We start from the raw sequence: 12,500 nt of genomic DNA on the forward strand, positions 1-12,500 counted from the left end.
AGACACAAGACAGACAGACACAGACAGACAGACACAGACAGACACAGACAGACAGACAGACACGACAGACAGACAGACAGACAGACGGACAGACACAGACAGACAGGTAGACAGACACAGACAGACAGACAGACAGACAGACGACAGACAGACAGACAGACACAGACAGACAGACAGACAGACACAGACAGACAGACACAGACAGACAGACAGACAGACACAGACAGACAGGACACAGACAGACAGACAGACACAGACAGACAGGTAGACAGACACAGACAGACAGACAGACAGACAGACAGACAGACACAGACAGACACAGACAGACAGGTAGACAGACACACACTACAACAACCCAACAATAGAAGACAAATATAAACAGTACACCTGGGAAACACCTCATTTATAAACACCTGTAGGACTCCCAGTTGTAATGAGTTGTGTTTAATGTTTACAGTCAGAGGATGTTGGTGGCGACCCGAATAAGTATAGGTTAGGTTAGATGAAGAAGTTGAGGTAGGTTAGGTTAGGAGGTTAGGTTAGGTAGGGGTTGTTAGGTTGTTAGGAAGTTGAGGTTAGGTTAGGTAGAAGAAGTTGTTGGGTTAGGTTGGGTTAGGTAGGGAGGTTGGGTTGAAGTTAGGTTAGGGTTAGGTTGGGAGTTGGGTTGGGTGGGTAGGTTAGGTAGTTGTGTTGGGTGTAGGGGTTAGGTTGGGTTGGGTTAGGTTATGTTAGGGTTAGGTTGTGGGTTAGGGGGTTGGGAGAGGTTAGGTTATTGGGTAGAAGGTGTAGGTTAGGGTTTGGTTTGGTTTGGTTTGGTTTGGTTGGTTTTGGTTTGTGGGGCCCGTTAGTCGTCAGGTGTCACAGTATTCACATCACCGCTGCCAACACTGCAGGAATGTTCACCTCAGACTTACACACACACACACACACACACACACACACACACACACACTCACACACTCACACACACACACACACACACATACTCACACACACACACACATACACGAACATGAATTCCGTTTCACAGTAAATATTGCAAAAAACGTGAATTGTGTTTGTTGGTAGGTTAGGTTAGGTTAAATTAAGTTAGGTCAGGTTAAAAGATATCGGGAGGAGGAATTAACCAACAGAAAGGCGACTTTATTAGCCACTAGAAAAAGCAAATTCCAAATAGTATAACTGAGTGAAAAAAAAAAACGATAACCAATGCAATAAGCAACTCGAATATAATACAAAAATACTTAAATATAAATTGATGTAAATAAATTGATAAATGCCACTAGAAAATAAGAAATAAAGAGTTAGTGTGAAATTTGTGAAACTCAGCTGAAACGAAACTTTATAGGTCAAGGGTCAAACACAAGTTGTTTTTGTTGATTTTTTTAACGAGTGACTCAGCAAGTATAGGCTATTAAGCGAACGAATAGGGAGATCATAAAGGAAGTTGCCGCTGGAATTGAAGATGGCGCCTGTGTAGGTGGTTAAAGGAATGTGTAAACAAATAAGGAAGTTATGGACCATGAATACTGAAAAGACGCCAAGATGTCCGTCAGTCAGCCGTCACCACCAACACCGTCACTCAGATGACTCCTACAGCTTCCGTCAATTGATAAAATGAAATGTTGGCAAAAAAAAAAGTTACTGGAGAAAAAAGTTAGAAATAAAAGCCAGAAACTCGACTTGACATTACTTTTTTTTTTAGGGTCGATATGTGTGGAATCTGAACCCGGGGTCAAAATGTGTCGAATCTGAACCCGGGGTCAAAATGTGTGGAATCTGAACCCGGGGGTCAAAATGTGTGGAATCTGAACCCGGGGTCAAAATGTGTGGACTCTGAACCCATTCATTATCTTCCACATCACATCTCGGCAAGGTGGTACTGTGTGTCGGTAGGTACAGCTGCTTTCTCCCACTTTCTCTTTTTTTCTCACTCTATTTTCTCTATCTTAATGTATCTATAACCTTTCTTTTGCTGTACCATTCTCTATCTCTCTATCTTTCTTATCACATAAACGTACAGCTGTCCTCCCCTCGTCTCTCTCTCTCTCTCTCTCTCTCTCTCTCTCTCTCTCTCTCTCTCTCTCTCTCTCTCAACATCATCATGGTCGCCTGCTCAACATTTTACACCACAACTCATAAAAATATCCACCTGTCCTGACCTCTCGACCCGTCCTCCCAATGCATTATGTCTTGACCTCTGACCTTTCCTCTTGATGCAATTTGACCTCTGATCCCTCGAGTTCTCTCCATATGATAACACTGTCATACCAATGACCTTAATAACAGGATAATTACAGGAGTTAATTACGTAAGTGTGTGTACTAGTTAGGAGACAAGGTTACACTCAGACGCTTACCTTAACGAGAGAGAGAGAGAGAGAGAGAGAGAGAGAGAGAGAGAGAGGAGAGGTCCACATTACCACACACACCCCAAAGAAACAGAGGAATTAATCACACCTGACAGACAATGACTGAAAATAGAGATATAGGAGCCAGGATAGTGCGGGGCATCAAAGGAAAAGTCCATAATACGAAAAAAATCCCACCCAATTTTCTTATATATAAGTTAATAATAAATAAGCCAGGTGTGTGTGTGTGTGTGTGTGTGTGTGTGTGTGTGTGTGTGTGGTGTGTGTGTGTGTATGTGTGTAAGTAGCTATAAAAATTCCATTACACTTTATATAAAATGGGTGTGGCCAATCAGTGTCGCTAGAATTAATTATTATTTGTAGATAGTAGTAGTAGTGTGTGTGTGATGTGGTCACCGCTGTCTCTCATTTCAATTAATTCCTCCTCCTTCTCCTCCAGGTATATAATCGCATACTACCAATTGTTCATCATCCCGAAGTTGCTCATCATCACTGGGGTACCATCACCATCGCCACCATCACTATCACTATCATCACGATCTTCACCATCACTACCACACCATCTTCATCACTATCACCATCTTCACCATCACTACCACCATCTTCATCACTATCACCATCTTCACCATCACCACCACCATAACACTAATAGAATTATCAGCTGTAAAACACTAAGACCAGTAGCAGATGCAGGAGGGGAAGGAGGAGGAGGAGGAGGAGGAAGGGGAAGGGGAAGGGGAAGAGGAGGGAAGAGGAGGAGGAGGAGGAGGAGGAGGAGGAGGAAGAGGAGGGTGGAGGACCAATTACAACAATAATAAAACACAGTAACAGCAGCGGTAGTAAGAACACACGCACGCACGCACGCACGCACGCACGCACGCACGCACGCACGCACGCACGCACGCACACGCACACACACACACACACACACACAGCAGTACAGACATTGCCCCGCGGCGCTCACCAACAATGAGAGAGAGAGAGAGAGAGAGAGAGAGAGAGAGAGAGAGAGAGAGAGAGAGAGAGAGACATGCCCATGCACCTGGGGAAGGAAGAAACAAACACGATTTAAGTTTTACTCCACCTCTCACACACACACCTGCTACTCCAAACACACCTAACACACCCTACTTAACACCCCAACATACTCTACTTAACCACACTTAACACACACACTACAAACTCCTCATCTCACTTAGTAAAAACTTAAGATTTACTTTACGAGGTGACAGATGTATGGTGTTTGTATACGAGAATTCCAATCATGGTCCCAGATGCATTTCACTTATAACTGCACTACACTACACCACAATACACTACACCACACTACACCATACCACACTACACTACACTACACCACACCACACTACACTACACCACACCACAATACACTACACCACACTACACTACACTACACCATACCACACTACACCACACTACACTACAATACACTTTACACTTGAATTACGGTTTCCTCACTTCGTTTACAAGTACACATTAACTTTTGAACATAACCCTGATATAATTTCGGCTAAGTATTTCATTAACTAATTAAATTTACATCTGAAAATACTCAAATTAATTATTCTATGATAATATTCACTCGTTTAATATCTAAAACAACTAATAATTAATCCGCTAAGATTATATAACTACTCTGATCTTCATATTATACCACCTGACGATACCTGTAACGACACATAATTATTAATATTAGGTAATTAGCTACAGGTGTGGGTAGACTACATTACCATAATACTAATAACTATACACTATAACAATTAACTTTAGTTTATAATATTCCTTCAGGTGTCAAAGGTAATTACCATCATTATACGCCTTATCCTCTTTGATTACCTTTTAAAATACCTGTATAGGATCATTTATCACTAATGACTATAATTATCAATTCCCAGGTAAGCACACACACACCTTTTCTCTGAATCATTAACACTATTCAATTATTTACAATCTCAATTAAGGGAGATAGTCTATTAAGGGAGATAGTCAACAAATTTCTAAACCATCCTCATTTATCTGACAACAATCATCTCTATAAGGAGGCACTGACCATTATACCTCATCATCATCATCATACATTTATCTTAAGGCTAGACTGAAGCATCTCCCCAAACTCTAGGTTAAGTATTATCACCAGGGAGTGAATAAAAGGTTGGTAATATTAATATAATTTACCTATGGTTAATACTCTACGTCAACTATTACTACTACTACTACTACGACTATTACTACTACTACTACTACTACTACGACTATTACTACTACCTCATTTTTGAATAGTGTTGACTCTTTGTTGACCTAATCAGCTGACTTACACGTGGTCTGCAGATGGTCGAGATATACGTATGAAATATTCGTCTGTCACCTGGATGTCTTACCTGTAAAGAGGAAACAAATAAATAAATAAATATGAAAACTTATGAATAGATGAATGGAAAATATGGCAGGTAAATTATTATTATTATTATTATTATTATTATTATTATTATTATTATTATTATTATTATTATTATTATTATTATTATTATTTATAAATTATATTATTATATTATTATTATTATTATTATTATTATTATTATTATTACTATTATTATTATTATTATTATTATTATTATTATTATTATTATTATTATTATTATTATTATTATTATTATTATTATTATTATTATTATTATTATTATTATTATTATTATTATTATATGTTCCTGTACATTCCTACAATGATAGTCTTCCACTCCACTACCCCTCTCCTCCCCCTCCACTCTCCTCCCCCTCCACTCTCCTCCCCCTCCACTCTCTTCCACACCCCCCCAACCCCTCCACCTCACCACCTCCACTAGCCAGAGGTCAGCCGGGGACTCACGACGTCTGAAGTGAGTCACTGCTTCCTGCTAACCCAAGGGCAGGGGTGGGGGGGCGGTGGAGCAGGAGGAGCAGGAGGAAGAGTAGGAGGAGGTAGGAGGTAGGAGGAGGAGGAGGAGGAGAGGAGGAGGAGGAGGAGGAGGAGGAGAGGAGGGAGGAGGAGGAGGAGGAGGAGCAAGGGTTATTCAGGAGGGGGAGGGAGCAAGGAACGGTGGAGGAAAGAGAGAGTGGGAGAGGAATGTGTAAGCAGTATTGGGGAAGAGTGGAGCAGGTGGAGGGTCATCCCTTATACCATGGGGAGGGAGGAGGGAGGAGGAGGAGAACAAAGAGAGCTGGAGGAAGAGACTGAGAGAAGGATGGAGGAAGGATTGAGGACAGGGTGAGAGAGAGGGAGGAGGAGGTAAAAGGAGAGAGAGAGAGAGAGAGAGAGAGAGAGAGAGAGAGAGAGAGAGAGTCAGCAGGCAATATACCACCTTCAGCTTAACCTAAACCTAACCAAACCTAACATAAAATCTAACCTCCTCTAATCCTAACCTAACCAAACTTTAATCTAACCACTATCAAACCTAACCTATCCCCAAATTAAACCAAAACTAACGTAACTAAACCAAAATCTAACCGCCAAAAACCTAACCTAAACTAAACCTCTTAAAACCTGTAATAAACCAGTAGTGGTGGAGGAAGGATGATCAATAAAACCCGTGTCACCAATACCTGTAATCAACACACTGGAGGCGATAATGACTCGGGGTATCACCAGCTGTTACTATACTATCGAACCTCTTGCTCGAACACTATGAACCCGAACCCAATCTCACTCGAACACTATGAACCCGAACCCAACCAGCTAGAACACTATGAACCCGAACCCAAACCCTCTCGAACATTGTGAACCCGAACCCGCTACTTGAACCACTGATTGTGATCATTTGGGTGAAGCGCACGAGAAGTCTTATATAAGGCATTACAGTCACCACCACAGCATTGTGTTCAGTCACGATCACAAGTTCCTTTACACGGCTGAGGCTCATAACTACTGGAAAGAGTCTACGAGGTGTTGGCACGAGTCTCGGAACTGACAGAACGAGTCTCCAAACCTAACCTAACCTAACCTAACCTGACCAAACCAAACCTAACCAAACCTAACCTAATCTAACCAAACCAAACCTAATCTAACCAAACCTAACCAAACCAAACCTAATCTAACCAAACCTAATCTAACCTAACCTAATCTAACCAAACCTAACCAAACCTAACCAAACCAAACCTAATCTAACCAAACCTAACCAAACCTAACCAAACCAAACCTAACCAAACCAAACCTAATCTAACCCTCCAAGTACAGCATTATGAAAGCTACCCATCTGGTGAAATAAGCAAGGGAGGGAAATTCCGTTATATCGAGGGTGGTCCGTTAGATGTGAAGCCCTCCATCTAACGGATTATATGGAGTGAGAAGTCCGTTATATAGAGGTTAGGTATTCAGATCTTTGTCTGTCTGTCTGTATGAGGTACTGCAACACACACTCAATGGAGAGATACAAGTTTAGAGGAAGAATTCACATCATGATCTGGTTTCCTTATATAGACACACACACACACACACACACAGACACACACACACACACACACACACACACACACACACACACACACACACACAGGACTGGTTTTGGCTTATGCGGCGTGTCAGTCCGTCTGTCCGTCCGTCCGTCCGTTTGATGGATGGTAACGTTGGGGTGGTTCCGCATCCTACTACTCCTCCTTGTCCTTCCTCTTCTTCCTTCTTCTACTCCCCTTTACTCCTTTTTCTTCTTCTTCCTCCCCCTCCTCCTCCTTCTTCTTCCTTCGACACCGATGACGTGGCGTTCTCTCATTGGCCATTTCAGCAAGTCGACGGTCTATAACCCTCCCATGACTTGTTGAATTAAATATCAAAATTCCATCCACACACACACAGACACACACACACACACACACCATAGCTCCCATCATCACATCATTAAACAGTTACCCCAAGGAGTTAGGTTAGGTCTCAGCCTAATCTAACCAAACCTAACGTAACCTAACCTAATCCAAGCTGATGTAGATAATCAAGATAATTCTAACATGAAATATATGACGTGGGATAATAATCTGATGTTTGTTTTATACTCAATGGAGACAGACAGACAGACAGATAGACAGACAGACAGACAGATAGACAGACAGACAGACAGAGACAGAATCTTACTGAAAATGACGTAACGTATCGCCCTCCAGAGTGACGTGAAAGTGGGAAGGTGTGGGTCAGTAGTGAGGCCAGGTAATTAATGTATATGACCACCTGTAAACCAACATACATACACACACCCACCTCCAGAGAGAGAGAGAGAGAGAGAGAGAGAGAGAGAGAGAGAGAGAGAGAGAGACGGACTATCCTCACGCGCGCATGGACAAGTACCGGGTGTTACTATTTGACTATGAAACACCCCGCCCTAAGCCACAACCGTATTTGATAGCGACTAATAGATGTCTTTACCCGGGACAAATAACTCACCTGGGTGGGATACGGACAAAGACACACTCACTACAGTTGACACGGTAGCACCAACAGATTTGCAAGAGGTTAAACACATAGGTGGCTCTCCTTATTGTCCATGGCTGATGCTGTGTTTACATTAGGGTGCGGAGGAATACTGTTATAGGGAGTACGAGATAAACTAGTGCTGGTGCTGTGTTTACATTAGGGCGCGGAGGAATACTGTTATAGGGAGTACGAGATAAACTAGTGCTGGTGCTGTGTTTACATTAGGGTGCGGAGGAATACTGTTATAGGGAGTACGAGATAAACTAGTGCTGGTGCTGTGTTTACATTAGGGTGCGGAGGAATACTGTTATAGGGAGTACGAGATAAACTAGTGCTGGTGCTGTGTTTACATTAGGGCGCGCAGGAATACTGTTATGGGAGTACGAGATAAACTAGTCCCCTGTTGTACTATGGCCAACATGTATTAATGGCTTTAACAATGGTGTCTGACTGGGTCGTTAAACAGCGATAGTTACACGAGGAAAATAATAAGGGGATGTTATTTAATGTGTCAGTTATATTAATATTTAAAGTACAGGAGCAAAATTTAATAATAATAATAATAAATAACAATAATTGAAAAATAATGAAATAACAATAATTGCAAGGCCTAGCAACCACTTTTAATTTAACTCGGCTAGGACAGACAGACAGACAACCACGCACACAGACAGACAGACAACCACGCACACAGACAGACAGACAGACAGAGAGAGAGACGACAGCGGACATCCTGCCTGTGAAGATGCATAACACTGGCGGCCGTTCAGGATATCCCGGTAAAGTGAAGGCCACACCTATTAACCCATTACCATCACCTGTGTGTGGGAAGACGGTGCACCAGGTAGTAAACGATGGCTTGTGGGAGGAAACTAACCTAACCTAATCTAATCTAACCTGACCTAACCTAACCTAAATAGTATAACATAACATAACCTAAACTGAAATAACCTGACCTGACCTGACCTGACCTCAAACCAATAAAATCCACACACATTCGGATCAACAAACAACCGGACTCTACAGTTCACAACCCGTAAAGTAAACACACGCTGGACCATAATGGTGTGGCGCGTGGAGGGAGGTGTGTGGTGCGTGGAGGAGTGTGGGAGGCGTGGAGGGGTGTGTGTGGAAGGGGTGTGTGAGGCGTGGAGGGTGTTGAGCGTGGAGGTGTGTGGTGGAGGAGTGTGTGAGGCGGGAGGAGTGTGTGAGGCGTGGAGGGTGTGTGTGAGGCGTGGAGGTGTGTGAGGAGGCGTGGAGGAGTGTGTGAGGCGTGGAGGTGTGTGTGAGGCGTGGAGGGTGTGTGAGGCGTGGAGGGGTGTGTGAGGCGTGGAGGTGTGTGAGGCGTGGAGGGTGTGTGAGGCGGGGAGGAGTGGGTGGGAGGCGTGGAGGAGTGTGTGTGAGGCGTGTGGAGGTGTGTGTGGCGCGTGGAGGAGTGTGTGAGGCGTGGAGGTGTGTGAGGCGTGGAGGAGTGTGTGAGGCGTGGAGGGTGTGTGAGGCGTGGAGGAGTGTGTGAGGCGTGGAGGGAGGTGTGGCGCGTGGAGAGTGTGTGAGGCGTGGAGGAGGGTGTGTGAGCGTGGAGGTGTGTGAGGCGTGGATGAGTGTGTGAGGGCGTGGAGGTGTGTGAGGCGTGGAGGTGTGTGAGGCGTGGAGGAGTGTGAGCGTGGAGGTGTGTGAGGCGGAGGAGTGGGTGAGGCGGGAGGGTGGTGAGGCGGGAGGAGTGATGGCGGGCAGAGCTAAACAATACCTATACTTTGAAATTAATTATTTTCAGTGTATGTGTCACTCCCACTGAGGCCTGTCACTCCCACTAGACTCCTGTCACTCCCACTAGGCTCCTGTCACTCCCACTAGACTCCTGTCACTCCCACTAGGCTCCTGTCACTCCAATGAACCCCTGTCACTCCCACTAGACTCCTGTCCTCCCACTAGGCCAGTCATTCCCATTAGACTCCTGTCCTCTCACTAGACTCCTGTCACTCCCACTAGACTCCTGTCACTCACACTAGACTCCTGTCACTCCCACTGTGGCTCTGTCACTCCACAGTAGGCTCTGTCACTGCAGGCAGACTCCTGTCACTCTCACTAGACTCCTGTCACTTCCACTAGACTCCTGTCACTCCCATGACCCCTTTCACTCCCAGTAGACCCCTGTCACTCACTAGACTCCTGTCACTCCCACTGTAGGCTCTGTCACTACGAGCAGACTCCTGTCACTCCCACTAGACTCCTGTCACTCCCACTAGGCTCCTGTCCTCCCAGTAGACCCCTGTCACTCCCAGTAGACCCCTGTCACTCCCAGTAGACCCCTGTCACTCCCAGTAGACCCTGTCCTCCCTAGACTCTGTCCTCCACTAGGCTCCTGTCACTCCTAGTAGACCCCTGTCCTCCCAGTAGACCCCTGTCCTCACTAACTCCTGTCACTCCCACTAGGCTCCTGTCACTCCTAGTAGACCCTGTCACTCCCAGTAGACCCTGTCACTCTCCTAGACTCCTGTCTCCCACTAGGCTCCTGTCACTCCTAGTAGACCCTGTCACTCCCAGTAGACCCCTGTCACTCCCACTAGACTCCTGTCACTCCCACTAGGCTCCTGTCACTCTAGTAGACCCTGTCCTCCCAGTAGACCCTGTCCTCCCACTAGACTCCTGTCCTCCCACTAGGCTCCTGTCCTCCTAGTAGACCCTGTCCTCCCAGTAGGGCCCTGTCACTCCACTAGACTCCTGTCCTCCCACTAGGCTCCTGTCACTCCTAGTAGCCTGTCACTCCCAGTAGACCCCTGTCACTCCCACTAGACTCCTGTCACTCCCACTGGGCTCCTGTCTCCTAGTGACCCTGTCACTCAGTAGACCCTGTCACTCTCACTAGACTCCTGTCACTCACTCCTCCTCCCACTAAGCAGGACAAGACTGAGGTAAGGAAGAGACTTAATGGTGAGAACTACGCAGGCGATGTGCATGAAGGCTGAAGGAGGCTGTGTGTGTGTGTGTGTGTGTGTGTGTGTGTGTGTGTGTGTGTGTGTGTGTGTGTGTGTGTGTTCAAGGTCCCTCACCAACCAAACCCACAAACATGTAAAATTGGTGTTGGACGGAGCACTGTGGCCTTAACTCGCACGTACACAGTCTGCAGGAGAGAGAGAGAGAGAGAGAGAGAGAGAGAGAGAGAGAGAGAAAGTGGTGTTCTCTTAGCTATAGTGAAGGAGTTAGTGGGCCATTCCTCATTCACTTAAAAATAATCTTAAAATTTACACATGTCTTAAGTCACTTTAATACGTATATGATTCGAGTATTCTTAAATATGTTATATCATTTCCTCCACCTAACCTAACCTAACCTAACCTCCATCTAACCTAACCTAACCTTTCTTTATAACCTACCTCCAATAACTACAATATTTTACCTGAACATGTGACTCAGGTGTGATAATAACCCATTGTCTTCTCACCTGTTCAATCCTAAATTAAGAAGTGAACTCAGGTAATGTCAGAATCCACCTGGCTTACGGTATAACGAAGGTCTGGTATTTTCACCTGATAAGTGTGTGTGTGTGTGTGTGTGTGTGTGTGTGTGTGTGTGTGTGTGTGTGTGTGTGTGTGTGTGTGTGTGTGTCCGGAACGGGGGGTGAGGGGAGGGACGATGAGGGGTGTGGTGTGAGGGAGAGGAGGGCCGATGTGAGGAGAGGGGGCTGGAGGGTGAGGAGAGGGCTGGAGTGAGGGAGGGGCTGGAGTGAGGAGAGGGGGGCTGGAGTGAGGGAGAGGGGGGCTGGAGTGAGGAGGGGACTGGAGTGAGGGAGAGGGGGCTGGAGTGAGGGAGAGGGACTGGAGTGAGGGGCGGGGGCTGGAGTGAAAGGGGAAAACAAAACCTAACTTCACTTAATCTGACCTAAACTAACTTGACCTAACCTGACCTAACCTAACTTGACCTAACCTGACCTAACCTAACCTCTCACGGCGTCGAGAGCCTAGGAGACACATTCTTACCCTTAAAATAATCTCATATTCGACCCAGATGGCACAGCTGGTCTTGAGGAGTGAAGAGGAAGGAGGTCTTGAGGTGAGGAGGAGTGGTGAAAGAGGAGGGAGGGAGGGAGGGAGGAGGGAGGGAGGGAGGGAGGGAGGAGGGAGGAAGGGAGGAGGGAGAGGAAGTAGAGTCTCCAGGTGGAACAAAAGCCTGCCTGCCAGCACGATCTCAACCTGAAAAATTCCTCTCACTAAACTTGGCAAGACAACTGAGAGGAACCCCAGTCATCCCCAGTGAGAGGAACCCAGTCATCCCCAGTGTTCCGCAAGCTGTGAGAGGAACCCCAGTCATCCCCAGTGTTCCGCAAGGTGTGAGGAAGACCCAGTCATCCCCAGTGTTCCTGAGGTGTGAGAGGAACCCCAGTCATCCCCAGTGTTCCTGGGTGTGAGAGGAACCAGTCATCCCAGTGTTCCGCAAGCTGTGAGGAACCCCAGTCATCCAGTGTTCCGCAAGGTGTGAGAGGAACCCCAGTCATCCCCAGTGTTCCGCAAGCTGTGAGAGGAACCCCAGTCATTCCCCAGTGTTCAGCAAGCTGTGAGAGGAACCCCAGTCATCCCGTGTTCCGCAAGGTGTAGAGAGGAACCCCAGTCATCCCCGGTGTTCCGCAAGCTGTGAAGGAACCCCAGTCATTCAGTGTTCCTGAAGCTGTGAGAGAGGAAC

At 45.9% G+C, this 12,500-nt stretch overlaps 1 protein-coding gene across 4 annotated transcripts in view; it reads right to left on the reverse strand.

The window, feature by feature from the left end:
• The window catches only part of LOC121853341 (neuron navigator 2-like), a 79,541-nt gene that overhangs the window by 50,085 nt on the left and 16,956 nt on the right, over positions 1–12,500 (reverse strand). Inside the window, exon 2 of one of the 4 annotated variants that reach the window (XM_042347409.1) lies at positions 4,708–4,770. The exons of 2 other annotated variants lie outside the window; for them this stretch is intronic. The gene's annotated coding sequence lies outside the window, so the exon portion shown is untranslated. Of the gene's footprint in view, positions 1–4,657; positions 4,771–12,500 lie in introns of all 4 variants that reach the window. One more of the 4 variants, XM_042347408.1, reaches the window with a different exon arrangement.

Source organism: Homarus americanus, unplaced genomic scaffold (assembly GCF_018991925.1).
Source record: "Homarus americanus isolate GMGI-L3 unplaced genomic scaffold, GMGI_Hamer_2.0 scaffold20597, whole genome shotgun sequence".
Lineage (NCBI taxonomy): Eukaryota > Metazoa > Arthropoda > Malacostraca > Decapoda > Nephropidae > Homarus > Homarus americanus.